This window comes from Prionailurus viverrinus, chromosome A2, assembly GCF_022837055.1.
Source record: "Prionailurus viverrinus isolate Anna chromosome A2, UM_Priviv_1.0, whole genome shotgun sequence".
NCBI lineage: Eukaryota > Metazoa > Chordata > Mammalia > Carnivora > Felidae > Prionailurus > Prionailurus viverrinus.
The window spans coordinates 97,271,895-97,289,795 of NC_062562.1; the positions used below are offsets into that span (position 1 = coordinate 97,271,895).

Here is a 17,901-nt window from a genome sequence, read left to right on the forward strand (position 1 = left end):
TTGCACATGACACATCATTCAGGTCTTTTAAAAAATGAAAACAAATTCTATGTTTCTTAAAGCATTATTTCCAATATCTTTCCAAGCTAGAGCTAATTTACGAAAACATTTTCTGGATGGTCAGGTAAGCTTCAAACTCAATAGCTTGTTTTCTGGAGAAAAAAACATGTTTTTCCCGGAAGCTATTATGGTTTAAACATCTACCATCAGGGAAAACAACCTCTTTTTCTTCTAATTGGGAAATCAAATTAGATATAGTTTTTAAAGAAAAAAAGATTCAACCGACAGTAGAACATACGGCATTTATTTTCACCAAGAACCTCCAAAATTAACGGGCTCTACCAAATTTGACAGGAACCATCTCAAACAGTGGTTCCCAGTCAGGGCTTCACATTAAATCACATAAAAAAAAAGTGGACCCTTCCTCAGATATTCTGATTTAATTGGTTTGGGGAAGGGTCTAGATAACCTTATTCTTTTGAAAGCTCTCCCATTGATTCTAATTTGCAGCCTGAGTTGAGAACACTGGTTTAGGTTATCACTGAAAATATCACATCTCCTATTTCCATTTCATTTTTACTGCAGTAAAACACAACAGTAGATAATATCTTCATTCATGTCAACATTTAAAGAGTCTGAGAAGTTCACCAAGAACACAGTTGCCACAATACCACTATACTAAGATTTAGCTCCATTTCTTTAACTGATTGAAACAAATGCTACCTTTATACATCCATCATCATTCATTATCTGGAATTCAAATACATAACAAAATGGGAAACCAAAGCCGTATTTATATCAGGTAATTTTCTTCAACTCCAAGAATCATGAAACAATACAACTCTAAGATTATTTATGTGTTCTTGTGAATAAGTTATAATAAGGATTTCATGTTTACTCAGTGTATTGGTGTGGTCAATAAATAATCTTAGAGCATTTTACAATATGACTGAATATTATTCTTATGGCTATAGTTCCCAAAATTAACTGTAGATTAGAGGCATTGAACCAAAACAAATCCTGGCTGATGGATGTTTTCAGCTATGTTAAAATATTGAGTAGAAATAGTGCCCACTGAGAATACTGACTTAAACTAAAGATGTTTGCAAATCTAATCACCTTAGTTCCTTTCATAATGTCAGTGTAGAGAACCAGCACTTTCTACTTTTATAAGCTGAGTTCTTTAACTGAACACATAGTAGGCTAGCAACATGCTATTACAAATTATACTCTACAAATCCCACAACACTAAAAGCATTCCAACTCTATCTTTAGTGGTAAGCCAAAGTGGCCCAAATGTATAAAATATTTGCTTTCTCCTACCATTTAAAACACACTCAAACTTAGACACTCTGCTATTTAAAGATTACTTTCAGTAACTACATGGTCACACTTTGATTTCTTTTGAGCATTTCACTTTCCATCACCCAATAATTTCAACAAATAGCCTTGAACAGATGTCTTGGTTTAGGCTAACTAGAGCCACGAAATTGTCGGGGTCTCCCGAAGATCGGCAAATGGAACCCTGCCTCCTAGTCTCGCATACACCATATAATATTAGGTAAAGCTTTCAGGTAGAACTTTTCTTAGGCATATTTGCAAGGTAAAGCCTGAATAATGGGTTAAAAATCGAACTGGATTGTTGGAGTTTGACTTTGATTGGATTTCCTTGTACCTCAAGGAAAATGACTGCTTGGGGAAGAAGAATTCATCTGTTAGAGTTTTTCTTGATGTCTTTCACCCAGGCTTGGAAAGAGCATCATGAAAAAAGAGTACCCTTTTGGAAACTACGCACACAACATATTTTTCCTAATAGGTGTGAAGAATGGCTGCTATGCATAAATGATTGTTGGAAAATAATTCTCTGTAAAACATGACTTAACAAGCAACGCCATTCACCACTGTACACATTTCCAATATCCAGAACAACGATGACACATCACATAGATGCCGATATTATCTGTTTGTTAGTTAATAAACACCTTTTGGAAAAAATCCACAACCCTCAGCCCCGTAATTTTCATACCCAGTAAGTTGGAAAATAAAACTTTTGAGAGAAAATTGATATTAGCAAATAGTGAAAGTCACAAAAAATTTAGAGGAGCCTGCAATATGAAATCCTAAGTTGAAGCACCTTCCCAGGACAACCCTCTTTTCTCTAATCAAGGGTAAAGTGAGACGACTGAGACTAAAGCTGACCCTACATTTGAACCTCAAAGCACCACAATCAAACTGCAGTTTTGCAATCAAAAAACAAGGTACCTTGTGCCCTTCCACTGCTAACCATCCCCGGGAACATCCCAAAGCTTTAAGTCCCGTTCATTCCCAGACCCTCCTTACCTGGAATAGTCTCACAGGGCTGCTGGGCACAGCTCAGTAGAAGCGAAGGGCATTCGCAGGTGGTGGCTCCAGAGACTCAGGAACTCAAGCTACAGCGCCCATCTCCTGAGCAGGAGATGTCAGCCTCAGGGTGAGGTGCACGGGGTGCGCACCTCTCCAACCCCGGAAGGTCCGCGAGCCGCGCGGCGCAGCCCACCCAGTTGTCTGGGGGGCTGGCTTTCCTAGTTTGAGGAGAGAGCAAACTGCGTTAGTCCTCAGCCCTCCTCCTGCCCTCCCTCCCGATTCCCTGACACTTTACTTCTGCCTTAACTGATGGTTTAAACCTAGACCCAGCTTGTATTATGGGCTAAAAGGTAACTGCTTTTTCCCCATGCGTTGTTTCCATCTCCCCAAAGTCCAGGAGGCTCACCTTCCGGGCGCCTTCCTTCCCTCGCCCAGCTGTGAGCTGTGCGCAAACTTCTCCCGACTTAAGAGTCTTATCCTCGCCCGCGCTCCCGCCCCACCCCCGCCCGCCTCCCCCCAGGCTGCAAAGGAGGTGGCAGCGGAATTGATGAGCGCCAGCCCCCCCCAACCCCGCCCGCAAGCCCTCCCGCCCCCGCCAGCCCCCTCCAGTCCCTGGAGAGGGAGGGGCGAGCAGGAGAGCTACGAGCGCCTCGGTGCCAGCCCCTCTCGCCCCGGCCCACAAGTGGGGCTACGCCCGCGGCAGCTGCCTTGCTCCAGTCCGGGCTGGGGCTCACCCCACGAGTCCCGGAGACTAAAACGCGGCGTGAACACGGGGAGCAGGAGGGGAACTCGAGTTAGACCTTGGGTAGGGAGGAATGGGGAGGGGGGCGACAGTCTGGGTGGGAGATTCGTAGCTTGTCCCCGGAGGCAGCTTTCTGGGAGCCTTGTCCCTTCCCCGGAGATGCAAATTCCGGAGGGAGGTGAGTTTCTAAAAGGACCTACACCTAGAGACCATGCCGCCCTGGCTCCTTAAACCAGTACTCGGGGGACAGCACCACCTGGGAGCCCGTGGAGAGAGGGTCGGTAGTGGGCGAGGTAGTGAAAGTGGGATGAGGATCAGTGGGAAAACGGTTGGCGAGGAGCTGGGGTGCTGAGAGGAGGCAAGAAAAAGAGCCGGGAGACAGGACGTGACAAGAGGAGCCACCGGGGTCCGGCAAACCCTGGGAGAGCGTTCGGAGTTGGGTAGCTGTCCGGAGCTGGGGGCGCAAGCTGGATTTGGGGGAACAGCGCCCTCCTCGTAGGGGACTGATGGTGGGCACAGTAACCTAGGGTGAGTGACCGCAGTGAGGACGGCGTTGGAAGACGGGGTTCGGAGTGCCAGACTTGGTGTTGGGGACTGCGACTCCTCTCTCTTCCCTCCTAAAGCCCTGGATGCGAGGAGGAGCCCGGGACAATCCGATTCCAGGCACAGCGCAAACCTGGCTGGCTGGTGCGCCCTGGGAGGCGGGCAAGTTGGTTCCAAGGACACACAGCCCTTAACATCCTTTAGCCCACCTCTGGGTAGAGCAAGGCAGCAGCGGACACTTTTTTCTTAACTCTGTTGAAGGGGTGTTGGGCTAAGAAAGCGGCATCTCACGAGTCCCGGGACTGCAAGGTGGCAGTACACCGTCCAGGTTACCAGGTGCTCGGCAAAGAAATGATGGTAACAACAACATAAGAGGACGGGAAGAAAGCCAGACGGCAATACAGCACACTTTCCCGGGTAGTTCGAGTTTCTCCTAAACACTCAGGAGGCAGAGGTGCTCTGTGAATGGGACTGCAACCTACACCCATCCGTTCGTTCTCCGATCCCTATGCTGGAGAGGTTAGTCACTATAGATAGGCAAAAGATGTGTGTGTCTCTATCCTATTTTGAGCTTGCACTCTCCATCTCAGGGAGACTTCAGGGACCCCTGTATCTTGGGTTTGGGGGCTCTCAGGCGACCCAATAGAAGACGGAGTCCGGGGCAGATCAGCTATCCCACTAAACTTTCCAGAGGTTTTGTTTTTCCGGGCTCTCTTTTCCCTTCATAGCCACCCCCCCCCCCCCACTTCTTCCTTGCCACCTCCAGTCTGGTGACCCAGAGGGCTGTGTGACTCACCATGTATTCAAACCCTACAGCACAGCCCCACTGCAGGGGAATATTCTACAATCCCTTCATTCCAGTTATCTAAGCGGGAATGATGTTAGCAGTAAAAAATGTGACTAGGAAAGGAACCCAGGCAATGGGAGAAGTATCTTGCAGAGAAACGCACACACACACACACACACACACACAATGACAAAAATTAAAACCTATACAAGAAACCTTATGAATTCAGGATTTAGATAAGAATATTCATTCTGTGCTTTGACATCTGTCCTGGGTTCAATAATAGATTTCTGTATCCCAGCTGCTACTAACCAGCTGACACCTGACCATGTCCTCCCTTAAGAATTCTCTTTCAGAACATTAATTACCTTTTTTTTAGTGCAAACAAGCAGAAAATTATTAAAGTTGTTTGTGTATCTCCTATCGTCAATTGGTGGGGACCAACCACCGAGAATTTCCTCATTGTACCCAAACCATGGAAATAACATTAAATCAGGGAGATTTTTCTGGAGTGGAGGGTGTTGCTGTCCTCTGCATTGTGTGACAAAGCAAGCACAGAGACTTTTCTGTTGGAGGCTAATCCTAGGACATCCTACATCACTGATTGACAACCAGTATTCTGAGAATAAGTCTGGCTTGGTTTGGTAAAGCTACTGAAGATGTGTGGGACACAGCCCTCAACCATAACTTAGAGATGGAAGTCTGAAAATCAGTGAGAAAAATGGCATACGTATGTTATAAAACCTTAAGCTGAGTGTTGGATAAGCATCCAAGACCTAGAATGAGCAAAATACTAATTTTATTAGAGACAATATTAGATAGAGAAAAAGGAGTTTTCTGTGGGCAGAGGATTTCAGGGAAGGTGAATGGTAGAAGTGGGATCAAAGATGTGACCCTCTGGTCTTCCAAGAAGATGAAATTAACTTTGTCAGCAACAGACGTTTATTGAACACCAAAGGGGTTTGCACCTGTTAGAAGCACTGGTGATTTACAGAAATTTAACTCTGCTGCTGTCTTACCACTATCAAAATATTTCCTATGTAGAAACACTGTAGAAACCCTCGGAGGGTTAAGTATTAACCCGGGGATAGTCTAATAAGAGTAATTGGCAGCATTTTTGGAAATGCTATGAGAACTATTAGTTCTGAAGTCAGTGTAGTTGGCACAGGCTATATTTTAAAAATGAAGTGGAAAAGAATACAAAATTATATTTATCTCCTGTGACAAGTGTGAGCACAGTTTCTTGAAACTTAGTTTTCTACTAAGTACGTGTATGTGTACAGATAGGCAAAGTAGAGTGTATTTCTGTGACTCACAATCAAAAGTATCTTAAGGTACTTGATTATAATAAGCCACTCTTCCAATAGAATACCTTATATTTGCAAATAAGTCTTTAAATGAAATTAGTTCATCAAAGGGACATTCAGGGAATAAGCATCTTAAAATGTGGTAACACACACTTCAGGTATTTTCACTGTTCACTTACGACTTTAAAATTCTGTCTTAATGAGACTTTGCCCCTTCTGCTCCTTTTTAAAAAAATCCCCCCAACCCTGTTTTAGGCAGATATTAATTTATGGAGGATCCTGTTGTAGATATTATATCCCATGTTTGGATACTAAAGAACAGCCTTTAGATGCAAACTGCACTTCAGTCCTCAAACCCTCCATTCTCGTTGCTGAGGGAAGTGAAGTCCTCCACTAACTGTAGAAAGGTTGCGTGACCTCTCTCAATTCTGACTTTCCAAAACAAGGTTTACTCATCTGCAAAACCAGGGTTCAGACCGTATCACTTTCATACCACTTATGGTTCTTGAATGGTGTAACTTTTCTATAAAATCATGAAACTTTTTAATTGCAGTGAGTAGAAGGAAGATTAAAAGCTAACTCAACTACAACCTGTTCTTGTTAAATATGGTAATGTATGGGAAGGTCACATTTTGGAGGGACTGAGAAAAGTCATACATAGAAAAAATGCATGTGATTTGTTATATTTGGGGGAAAAGATCATTTGTCAGGATAACTGAATTCGGGTTTCTCCTCTTTTGAAAATAAATTTAAAGAAAAATTTCTGGCCTCTCTCAGGAACCCAATTTCTAGCTTTGGGTAACTCCCTACTCAGGAATTTTTCCTTGCATTGAAATACAGCCCAATCCCTCATACATATGTGGAGGGAATTTAGTGCATGTTTAATATTATCATATGTCACAACACTTTGGGGTAGTCATTCATGGCGGACCCAAAAATATAAATTGCAGCCCGTATTCTCAAGGAGCCCATAATCTATTTGAGGACATTTGTCTTTTCCTCTTGTAGCCTCTTTCCAAATAGACAACAGTTGGTGACTATCTTTTATATATTACCCTTCACAGATTTACAGATTTCATCCTGACAGAGAGAATAATAATTTACCTTGGTAAAAAATAAATATTTTTCTTTTGAAACCATATGAACTTCCACTGGATGATCAAGCTCTCTTGAGGGTAGTCTCCTGCTTCAATCTTCCACCTCTTTTCCAGAAAGAGAAGATGATGCACTTGCATGTCTCTCTTCCCTTTTCATCTTTCAAAGGGTGTAACAGTTTTGTTTCCCTACAGGATATGTCTCCTGGCTGAAAAAAAAAAAAAACAAAACTCTGCTTAAACTAGGAAATGTCTTTCTAGATTGTATACATACATAAATTTCACCTGGGTTAACTGTTAACTTTATGAATAAATAACTTGGAATTGGAAGGGATGGCAGGGGCATACACCATTCAGTAGTAGCAGTGGAAATGAACTTCCATCTTCGATGAAGTTAGGAAATATCCAGATATTTTCTAGTTTCTAAAGAGAGTTCTAGAGAGAAACTCAGGAACGGGAGAAAAACTGCAGAAGCATATCATTGCATGTATCCATTCATTAAATCACTTAATAAAATAAAATAATGAATAATTAAAAAGTTCACATTCTAGTGGAAGGATGGAAATAGATAATATACAAAATAAGAAATAAGTTGTTGATTTCAGATACTGACAATGCTATAAAGATTATGGACAGGGGACTGAAAGACAGGCATGGGTTAGTGATGCCCTAGGAAGCTGAGGGAAGGCCTTCCTTGAGCTGTGATGTGAATGAGAAGGAGCCAGTCATTCTGAGTTCCCTTGTAAAATTCTCACACAGTGCTGTTTTGAACCCCCCCCCCTTAATGAAAGTAAACACCCCTAGGATCTGGAATCTACTCATTTTGTGAGTGTGTGTGTGTGTGTGTGTGTGTGTGTGTCTTTATCAAGCGTGCTCTGTAATTTAGTCATATTTAGCCTGTCATCAGGAATCTGGGAGATAGGAGGTATTTTTCTTGTACTAAGTGGAACAGGTAGTGGTAATTTTCAGTACTTTTGGGGCTGGTCCATATGAAGTTAAATTAGGAGAGGACCCTCAGATGGCAGTAGCCTTTTGGCTTGCATCGTCTCAGGATATGTTGGCAGAGTGCTAAAATACAAGAAAATATACAACTTGCCTCAGAACTAAAGAAAAACTTGTCTTTAATATCTACTATATTTAGATTTCCATTTTCTGATTAAAAATCAATAGCTTTATTGATTTTGCTTTATTGAACACCTACCACTTATTATATGGCAGGCATTGTGTTAAGCATTTTAATGCATTATCTCTTTGTAATTCTGTGAGGTAGGTACAGTTATGATCCCTATTGTACAGACACAGAGACTGATGCTTAATGGGTTAAATGATTTGATGCTACGAAATGATTCTAATATAGGCAGTATATATATACTCATTATATAAATACTAATATTATATTTGACTGGCCTTGATTCTGTAGTTACTCAGGACAGATATATGTATTTATTGATTAAAAACAGTGAGGCATAAGATTGTTTTAATAGGCGATTCTATACAGATTCACATATTTTTAAATGACAGCCAAAAAAATCTTTCAATAAATAATTCCTGTTTCGGCCAACCACAAACTGAACACTTAGCCATCTGAATTGCAGTGGATTTTTGCCTTCCAGGCACAGTATAGTCTAAAAGGGGAGTCAAACCATTTAAACAATTAATAATAATTCAAAGATCTACAGCAGAAGTATGTTCCAGTGCCCTGGGAGCTCAGAAGAGAGGGGATTAATTCTGCCTGGGAAGAGATTTGTTTTTACTAGTTATCGTCTCTCTGAAATCTAATACTCTGGCACTAACAGACTAAGTGTTAGACACACAGAGCTTTATGTGCCCCAGAAATAGAATTTTCCTTTTTTAGTATAAAATAAGAGGTGATATTTTCAAATTACATGGTAAATATATATGAATGAAATCATGTAACGTAGACTATATTGTCCACACAACTTTTCTTTGGATATGGTGTTTAACCATTTATAACAAATTCTTTCCAGTTCATAGTTTAAGCAAAAATGTTATTGTGATGATAATTTGGTTGGCCATGGCATTTGAAAGGTAGAAAATCAAATGGAATCAGTATAAAACATTGAGAAAAGACATTTTAAAGGCAAAATAAAAACAGGGAAAGAAACAATTGACCCAGTTGCTAAAGTTGAGGCCTTAAACATATGACAATGTTTTTTATAGAATTTGGAATCTGCTGCCACACCAGCACCCATCCTGGGTAGTGGGAAAAGACAGAGGTAGACAACAGAGACACCGGTTTCTAAAGGATGAAGAATTCGGTGGACCGCTTTACATTAGGTAGGTCTCTCTAATTTCCTGAAATCCTGATTCTAAAGGATAGACCTATGGCAGGAATCTATACATACTTCAAAAACTGATTTTAATTACATATGTTATTCACAGAAGAAGATGATAACTAGGGAGCGCGCAAGTTTCGAAGGTGGAAACTAAGCAGTTAAAGATGTGTTTCAGCATAAAGAGAAAGAGCGTAACTAGGAGCAAGGGTTAACAGAGATGAAGGAGACACGAGATCAGGTATTTCATCCCTGGGGTGATTCTTAAACTACCCTAGTCACTGAGGTTGTTGTTCTTAAAAATTGACTACAGAGTACTAATTTGAGTGCAGATTATTATATACAGAGGGGGAGGGAGTGAAAAACTCGTCTTTATAACCTCATTAACAGCCTCTGCCACTTTAGCATCAGCTTTTACCAGCTTTCCCTTTTTTACTTCAAAGGGGGGCAGCATTTTCCCATGTCCTCTTTATTTCTGTTCTATTTAAAGAATGTTTTCTCTATGTTATTATTTCTTTCAAATAACTGTTCATATTTTACTTTTTTAACCCTTTTCTGATACTGCTTTCGCATATACTCAAAATTTCTCCTTGTTGCAGCCTGCCCTCCCCTTTCTAAGAAGAATATTTGTTTTCATTTCCATCACTCAGTGATCAGCCAGCTAGAGTCTTAGCTTTTTTAAAAAGCTGTATACTATTATTTAAAAATAAATGTTTCTGTGTTTCTTAGAGTCCGAGTGAGCTCTTCAAAAAATGGACAAAAATCACCCACTCTTATATGCAGAATGACAGATTTGATTAAGGAATTTAAGGCAGGGCTTCTCAAATTTTAATGTGTTATAGATCACCTGGGGCTCCTGTTAAAATGCAGATTCTGATTTATCAGATCAAGGACCTGAGACTCTGCATTTCCAACAGGCTCTCATGCCCATGATGCTGGTTTACAGATCGTTCTTTAAGTAGTATGGCTTTAGAATCATCTCCCTTAAATATGCCCTTCATCTTATAAACTTTATTCTTTTAAAATTTAGAAATATTTTTACCTATAATAAATACATTACTGTATGGCCTTGTCTTCTTGATATCAAAATATTGTAACAACTATTTGTAGTAAAAATACTAAGGACAGTTGTCCTGGGAAGGGAGTGTTGTTGATGAGGACATGCTCCTCATGTAGGAGAAATCTGGGAAAAAAATTTATTCTTGGGAGATTTTATGAATACGAATTTTATGAATAAAAATGATTTCTTCTGGAGGGGTACTTGGTCTAAAGAAACTAGCCTTCCTTAGAGAAGAAGAGAGTATTGCTGGTGAAGGTGCTTAGTATCAGTGGTGGTACTGGTGGTGAGGGTGGTTGTGGGCATACTGTTTGTAGTCATTACAGTAGCAGTAATGTTGAGTGAAATGGAAGTAAGTAATGGTTGTAGTCACGATGGTGATAGCAGTGTTGCTTGGGGTTATGATGGTGATGGTGGTGGTGGTGAAGATGTACACAGAAGTGGTCCTGAGAGTGGTGTCAACAGTTTGCACTAAATAATAGAACAGCAAAGATTGGTTTTCAGTCCTGGTTCAAACTCTTTAACACCTCTGTATACTTGACAAATTACTGTTTCTGAGCCTCAGTTTTCTCATTTGAAAAATGGTGATAAATAAAACACTTATCTGTGAGTATGCTGTAGGGATTAATCAAAACAAAGCATGTGAAGCCTTTAGCAAAATGTAAGGTGTACAGCCCATATTCAACAAACATGTTGATTCTTCATTGGTGGAATTGCCTGACTCCACATTCATTCTCAGCTTCTGATTGTCCAACCAGGTTGAATTCAGACTTTTTTTCTTTTTATTTAGTTCATGTTTTATTTTCTGTCTTTTTTCCCCTCTGGACACATCTTTATTTGCTCAAAATGAGAAGTTGTAGATTTGACATTGACCTTTAGATGATAAATGAATAAAGGCAGTTCAATCATTTCCTATTTAAAAATTCCTTTCTATAATTTCAGCCTTTTAGAAATTGACACTTTCAGAATATAATAATGTATCTTTCTATCCATAAAATTCAACAATCCTGTAAACAGGGAGGTCTGAGCCAGTGTCCTTGTAAATGGATTTGGATTCTTTTCCATACATTTTTATTATTTAGCCTGGGATCCTCTCTCAATACCCTCTTCCTCCTGCCCACCACGTGAGTGCTCATGAAACTCAAACAAGTTTACTATTGACTGTAGACATACAAAATTCGCTCCTTAAAAACTTTAAATGACTCCATAAAAAATCCAAACTTCCTGGTCAGATATTGAAGATCTTCCCAAGTTGTATCTTAACTACCTTTGTTGCCAATCATTATCCAGTTCTCACTTGATCCCAATATGTTTTGGCCAAAGTAGGCTATCCACCCATTAGTAGCAATAGTTTCAGTTTATTAGGTACTTGCCATGTGCCAGGTACTGTGTTTAGTATTTTACATGCATTATCTTATTTGATCTTCATTTGAACCCTCCAAGATACATGCTGTTATCCTTAAGTTACAGATAATTAAAGCTTAAAGTACTGAAGTAAATTTATTACTGTCACAAAATGAATAAATATTCTTTTTTTTTTAATTTTTTTTTTCTTCAACGTTTTTATTTATTTTGGGGACAGAGAGAGACAGAGCATGAACGTGGGAGGGGCAGAGAGAGAGGGAAACACAGAATCGGAAACAGGCTCCAGGCTCTGAGCCATCAGCCCAGAGCCTGACGCGGGGGTCGAACTCCCGGACTGCGAGATCGTGACCTGGCTGAAGTCGGATGCTTAACCGACTGCGCCACCCAGGCACCCCATGAATAAATATTCTAACTCTTGTATTTAGATTCAAGGGTATACTCTTCCTGGAATCACATGCTGCCTCCCTAAAGCTCTCTTGCTCATCAACTTCTCTGCTTTTGCAACATGGTGAGTTTCCATTCTGAAAAGTACTCCTGTTTTCATTACTTCTTATAGAAGCCTAAAAATCTTTCAAGGCTTCCCTCAGATGGTATTGACTGGGGAGTGCCTGGTTTTGATTCTTAGTCATGTGACTTTAGGCAGTTTATCTTTCTGTGCTTCAGTTCCTCAGCAGAAAAAAAGAGACTAATAATAATTGCATTCATATTTTAAGGTTTATAAGAGAATTATATATATACACCCTTTCACTATATATCACACACACACTATCTGTAGCTATGAAGAAATTAGATCAGTTCTTGCATGAAATACTATATCAGTGTTTGTTATAAAAGCAGAAGTTACTTTAAAGATCTTCTGGGAAAATCCTCCTAATAGGAAAAATGATGAATCTGAAACTAAGAAAGGGTTTGTAACCCTGTCCTGGGTCACACAGTTTCTGGGACAGCCAACTCTAGAATTCATAATTTTCATTTCCGTTATCAGAATGTTTCTTTGTATCTTTACACTGTAATACTCTTACCCTGTAAAACTTTTAATTTGCCCCTCAGCTTTATTGTGCTTTGTTTCTCTCTTATGAGGAACACTGCATTGTAACTATTTGTGTATATGTCTTATCCCTCTCACTCAATTGTGACATTCTTGGGTGCAGGGAGACTTCCCCATTTATCTTTCTTTCCCACACAGCACTGATGCTCAGTGTGCACTCACATAGCATTTCATGAATTGATTTAACATCTGCTATTACAATGATAGGAATTGATTATTCATCTGCTAGAAATTGAAATCCAGGTGCTTTCACAATTCTCAGTCCTCGCTGCAGCTCTGAGGGATGTATACAATTTTACAGAGGAGGAAACTGAGGTTCAAAGGCTGAGAGAAGAGACTATATGGAAGGCAAATTGCCCAGGTGTTCCAAAACCAACCAAAGAGATATTGAACATTGGGCCATTTTCTCTTTAGGGGAGCTGTATCTTTGTTGTCTTCTTTTAATGCAAATAAATGAGAACTGTTGATCTATTATTTGCTCTTAATTGCTGTGCCATGTTGATTTTTCTCATATTTTTCATTCTACGTGTTTTCTTTATTTAATCGAGTTTTTCAGGAACTTGAGTCATACATTTTTTTTTCTGTTTTCAAAAGTAGTAAATGTTTTTTGTAGAATATTTAGAAAATAAAAAGGAAGAAATAAATCACCTATAACTTCACCAGTCAGAGATAAGCAACATTAACATTCTGGTTCTTTTCTCCCTAGTAGTTTTTCCATGTTAGAAATATTAATTGTATCTGCTTATCTTTTTCCTATTTTAAATTACATTTAAATTGGGATTGTAATTCTCTTTGCAACTTACCTCCTCCAGTCATCATCTAGGATCTGACGAATAAAAGTGTTTTACATAAAAACAGAGATGAAGTGAATTATTCTAAACTTAGGATGCTATATCTAGGGTGGCATATGATAGGAAGTTCAAAGTATAGATTACATGGTTTGTATATATTGGGGTAACTCCTTTCAGGTTTTTCCCAGTCTGGAATCTCATTTTTTTTTTTCTCCCCAGTCACAACCATGGCAGCCTAAGTAACAACATCAACTGCCATTATGTCAGGGTATGTGTAGAAACAACACTTGACATTACAGCTAAAGGAAGTTTGTTATTCAGAGTAACAGGCTCAAGCATTTAGAACAAAGCACACCGAAATTTTTACCTTTTGAGTCTGCTATAGATATTGTTATCAATCAGAATTAGAGAAATAAAAAGGCTAAAGTCTCTGTATTAGTATTTTAGGTCTACGGTTTGAACAGCTATTGAGAGGCGATTGATACTTCTTTTTGTATTTTGTATAACTTCCTAAAGTAGGTAAATATGATCAATCCCTAGGCTGGTTCCATGGTGAAGAGAAGTGAGCAATGCAGAATCTAGATGTGTAGGGAGGAGACTCTGTTAGACAAGGATATTGATGTTGGGTAGACCTGAGGATGCCTACTGCCTACTAAATAGGCCTGAAAGTTAGATCAGTAGGAAGTAGGTATGGCTGCACAAACCCCAAATAATTATGATTAATTACATTAAAATTTATTTCTCTCATCAAAAAGTATATTGAGATGGGCATTTGAGGGATAATATGGCTAATAGGACCTGTCCTTACCAAGTTCCCAAGGATCTGGGTTTCTTCCAGTTTGTTGCTCTCTCATTCCTACAGTGAGGCTCATATCCTCATGAGCTAAGACAGAGTTCCAGTGGTTGCAACCACATTTCAAATAGCAGGATGCAGAAGCATAGGGAAATGTATCAAAGGGTGTGTGCCAGCTCTCTTTTAAGGAAAGTTCACAGATGCTGCCATGTGACTCCTGTATTGATAGTTCATTGGGTTCAACTTGGTCATATGGCCACAAACGACAAAGAAGCATGGGAAAATCTTATGGGGAAATCAATCTTTATTCCAGACCACCATGTACTAAAAATTACGTCACCATAAAAGAAGGGGAGAATGGATATTGGAAATAATTTTTATCTCTTCTGGAGTAGTTATTATAAGAACCACAGTGAATATTATTTACGGCTTATTCTAGATATAATTGTGTTTTAGGTAACTTTAATAAAATTAAATAGTTCAATCTAGGCTGTCTAGTACAGGGGTCTGTGTATTAGTCTCTGTATTAGTATTTTAGGTCTATGGTTTGAACTAAACTATGGTTTAGCCTATGATTCAAATCTGGCTTGCCACTTATTTTTGTAAATAAATTTATATGGGAACACAGCCATGCTCACTCATTTGTATGTTGTCCATGGATGCTTTTGCACTACAAAAGCAGAGTTGAGCAGTTGCAACAGAGACCTGAAATATTTACTATCTTGCCTGTTTACCTAAAAAGTTTGCCAACTCCTGCTCTAGACTCTAGAATATGGTTTCACAAATTTAAATGAATCCATTTTTGTGTGTGTGTGTTGTCAAGTCCTTAGTTAAAAAAAGTCCTTTATATTTGTATTACATTAAGGTACATCGATAAATTAGATATACCACTATTTTGTGTATTATCACTTAGATGATGGAGAGAGAGAAAGGATGGGGAGTGGGAGTTAGGATATCAAACAGTTTGATTTCCTTAAAAAATCTGAAGTAAATTGTGGCAAAATATTAACACCTGTCAAATGTAGATGATGGTTATCAGAAAGGCCAAGTTATTTTCTGTATTTCCTTGGTATGTTTACAATATTCTATAAGTGTAGAATAAAAAATGTTTAAAAAACAAAAAAATATATAGCCCTCTTTAAAAAAAAGAATTTGTAATCAACTTTCAACACCATTCCAATTTGGATGTCCAGAGGAAGCCACTTACAGAATGGTGCACAAGGAGATTGACTCCTACTGGAGTGTGATATTTTTGTGATTGAAGCTCCAGAATCATGTCAGCAGTTCCAGAGACTCTGCACATCTGTAAAATGTGTCTGCCTCTGCTTGTGTACTCCAAAAATAGCACCTGCATCCAAAAACAGAGAGGAAGGCAAATTTCTCCTAGAAAAGGACCACACTGTGTTGGAATTAGTGTATTTCTGAGATAGGAATGTCTGAAGTAATAAGGGCTCTGAGTTTTGTTGTTGTTAGGATAAAATCCAGATCATTTACTCATAGTAGGGTAAATTATTTAGGAGGACCAAAACCCATTGTATCGAATTTTGATATTTATGTGTTTGTTTTTTTTAAAGGGTTTTTAGTCTATAAGCATGGGATATATAAAGGAAAAAAATAACAACTCTCTAAATTATTTAAGATTTACCCCTTTAGAGGTAATAGATCTCATTGTTTCCTTGGGAGAGCCTTCCTATATTAAAGAAGTGATGTTGCCATGTATTTAAGTAGGAAGAGAAATTTGAAGACTTCTACTGCTATAAAAATTGTATCCAGTCAGCCTTTAACACATATACATATGCACAGAAAAGCTGCTTATCTGCCAAAATTGGATAGCTTTACCAAATGCAAGTTTAATTAACTGGAAAAGAGAGTTAAATTTTAATAAATAATTAGGGTGATTATTAAGCACTATGGTGAACTTAAAATGTGCTGTGTAAATGGAATAGTATGAGTATCTCCAGGTTTGATTACCTGCTCATTTCAAGTCATTACCTTTTGAGAATAAAACTAAAGTAATAGATAATTGTTTTTTCAGGGAGAGAGGAAAACGTATAAAACAAAAACCAACTTTTATTTGGGTAACGTGACAGTATATTTTACATCAACTTGGAAAAATCAAACACCTACTATGTACAAGATAGGGTGCTATCTTAGTAAGGATATAAAAATGGATAAAATAAGATCTATGCTCTCACAGAACTCACAGTCTAGTGGTGGAAAAGGAAGTAAAAAATTAAGTACCATACAAACTATAAACGTGTTAATAGAGGTGTGTATGAAATGCTTTAAGAGCACAAAGGAGAAAACAATTCATTCTGACAAGGAAGCACAAAGAAGGTGCCACAGATGTAATATGAACAGCAGCGAAGTAAAGGTATATCATGCAGTGGAAAGAGCACCAGGCAAGTCATAAAGGCCCCAAGTGCATATCTTATTTGAGGAAATGTGAATTGCTTCATGTCATTGGAGCATAAGGTCATGGGAAATAAATGACAGAAGGTAAAAATATAAAGGTGGTAAGGGATGGATTGTCATTGAAGGCTTTTAAGGAGGTTATGTATGATCAGATCTGGGTTTTAGAAAATAAATTGTCTTCACTTGAAGGAAAAGGGCCAGGAAGGATGGAGTCCAGTTATAAGGATGTCCAGTGGTCTGAGAGATTGGGGTGATGCTGGCCAATTCAGATCATTAGCAAAGACAATGAAATGGAGGAAATAAATAAAAAGAACCTTGCTAGAATAAGTCTATTTGGGGATGAGGGAGATAGTAGGTAAAAAGGGGTAGTAGAGGTGATGACATCAATGAAGGTAAAGGGCATGTAGTTGGGAATAGGGCAGGGGAAATAGTTACTTTCCATTTTTAATGTCTTGGGATTATTGATGCCTATCTGACATTCATTTGAGAAAAACAGTATTCAGATCTAGAATTTAGGGCAGAAGTGATGCCTGGAGGTGGACATTTGAGACTCATCTGTAAGCAAGTGATGATTGAGGTTGTGGGGTTAGATAAATTAGTCTGCAATAAAGAATAAAACAAGATAAAATGAGTATACAAGTGATACTTTCAGATCAGTGTGACACTTTAAATGGATCTGTTCCTTTTTTTGCCAAGACTTGCCATTTTGAATTCCCTTCCCCATTCCCTGGCAAAAGTGGAGCCTGATTATCTACATTCTATCTCTTATTATTTTTTCATTCTCTCAATTAACAAGAAGATTTTAAAACTATGCCTGCTGTCCCACTTAGTAATGTTCCATGGCCTTCCTTTTCCTTCTCTCCTTTCTTCTGGAAGTACCCTATCCTGTGATCAACACCTCTTGATACATTTTTTCAGTCTGGAATTATGCAGTCAGGTGAGGAACACCACATAGATGATAAAACAGAAAAATTACAGCCAAATTATAGCAAAATTTTGAGAAGAGATTTTAGCGAGCATATTCATAACTTTTCCACAATCTACTTCTTTTATTATTAATTGCATGTATAGTGGAATATTCTAAGATTTATATTTAAGAAATCATATTACCTTTAGAAATGGCACATTTTCTTCAACAAAATAATTTAATAGAAAAGTATAGATACTTCAGTGCAAATTGGAGATGAAAATGAATCCCTGCATTCAAATGCACATATTGCATTTGAATATTCTCCTTTCATCATAAGAACAGTAATTATGTATGGAAATAGTCCAAACCCTTTGTTGTCTTTGTTCCTTATGCTCCATGTGTGTAATACTAG

The 17,901-nt window shown here is 38.7% G+C and overlaps 1 protein-coding gene across 1 annotated transcript in view; it reads left to right on the forward strand.

The window, feature by feature from the left end:
- The first annotated feature begins 9,060 nt into the window (after positions 1 to 9,060).
- Positions 9,061 to 17,901, forward strand: part of GNGT1 (G protein subunit gamma transducin 1) — a 337,517-nt gene continuing 328,676 nt past the window's right edge. Inside the window, exon 1 of the mRNA XM_047849077.1 lies at positions 9,061 to 9,114. The gene's annotated coding sequence lies outside the window, so the exon portion shown is untranslated. The remainder of the gene's footprint in view (positions 9,115 to 17,901) is intronic.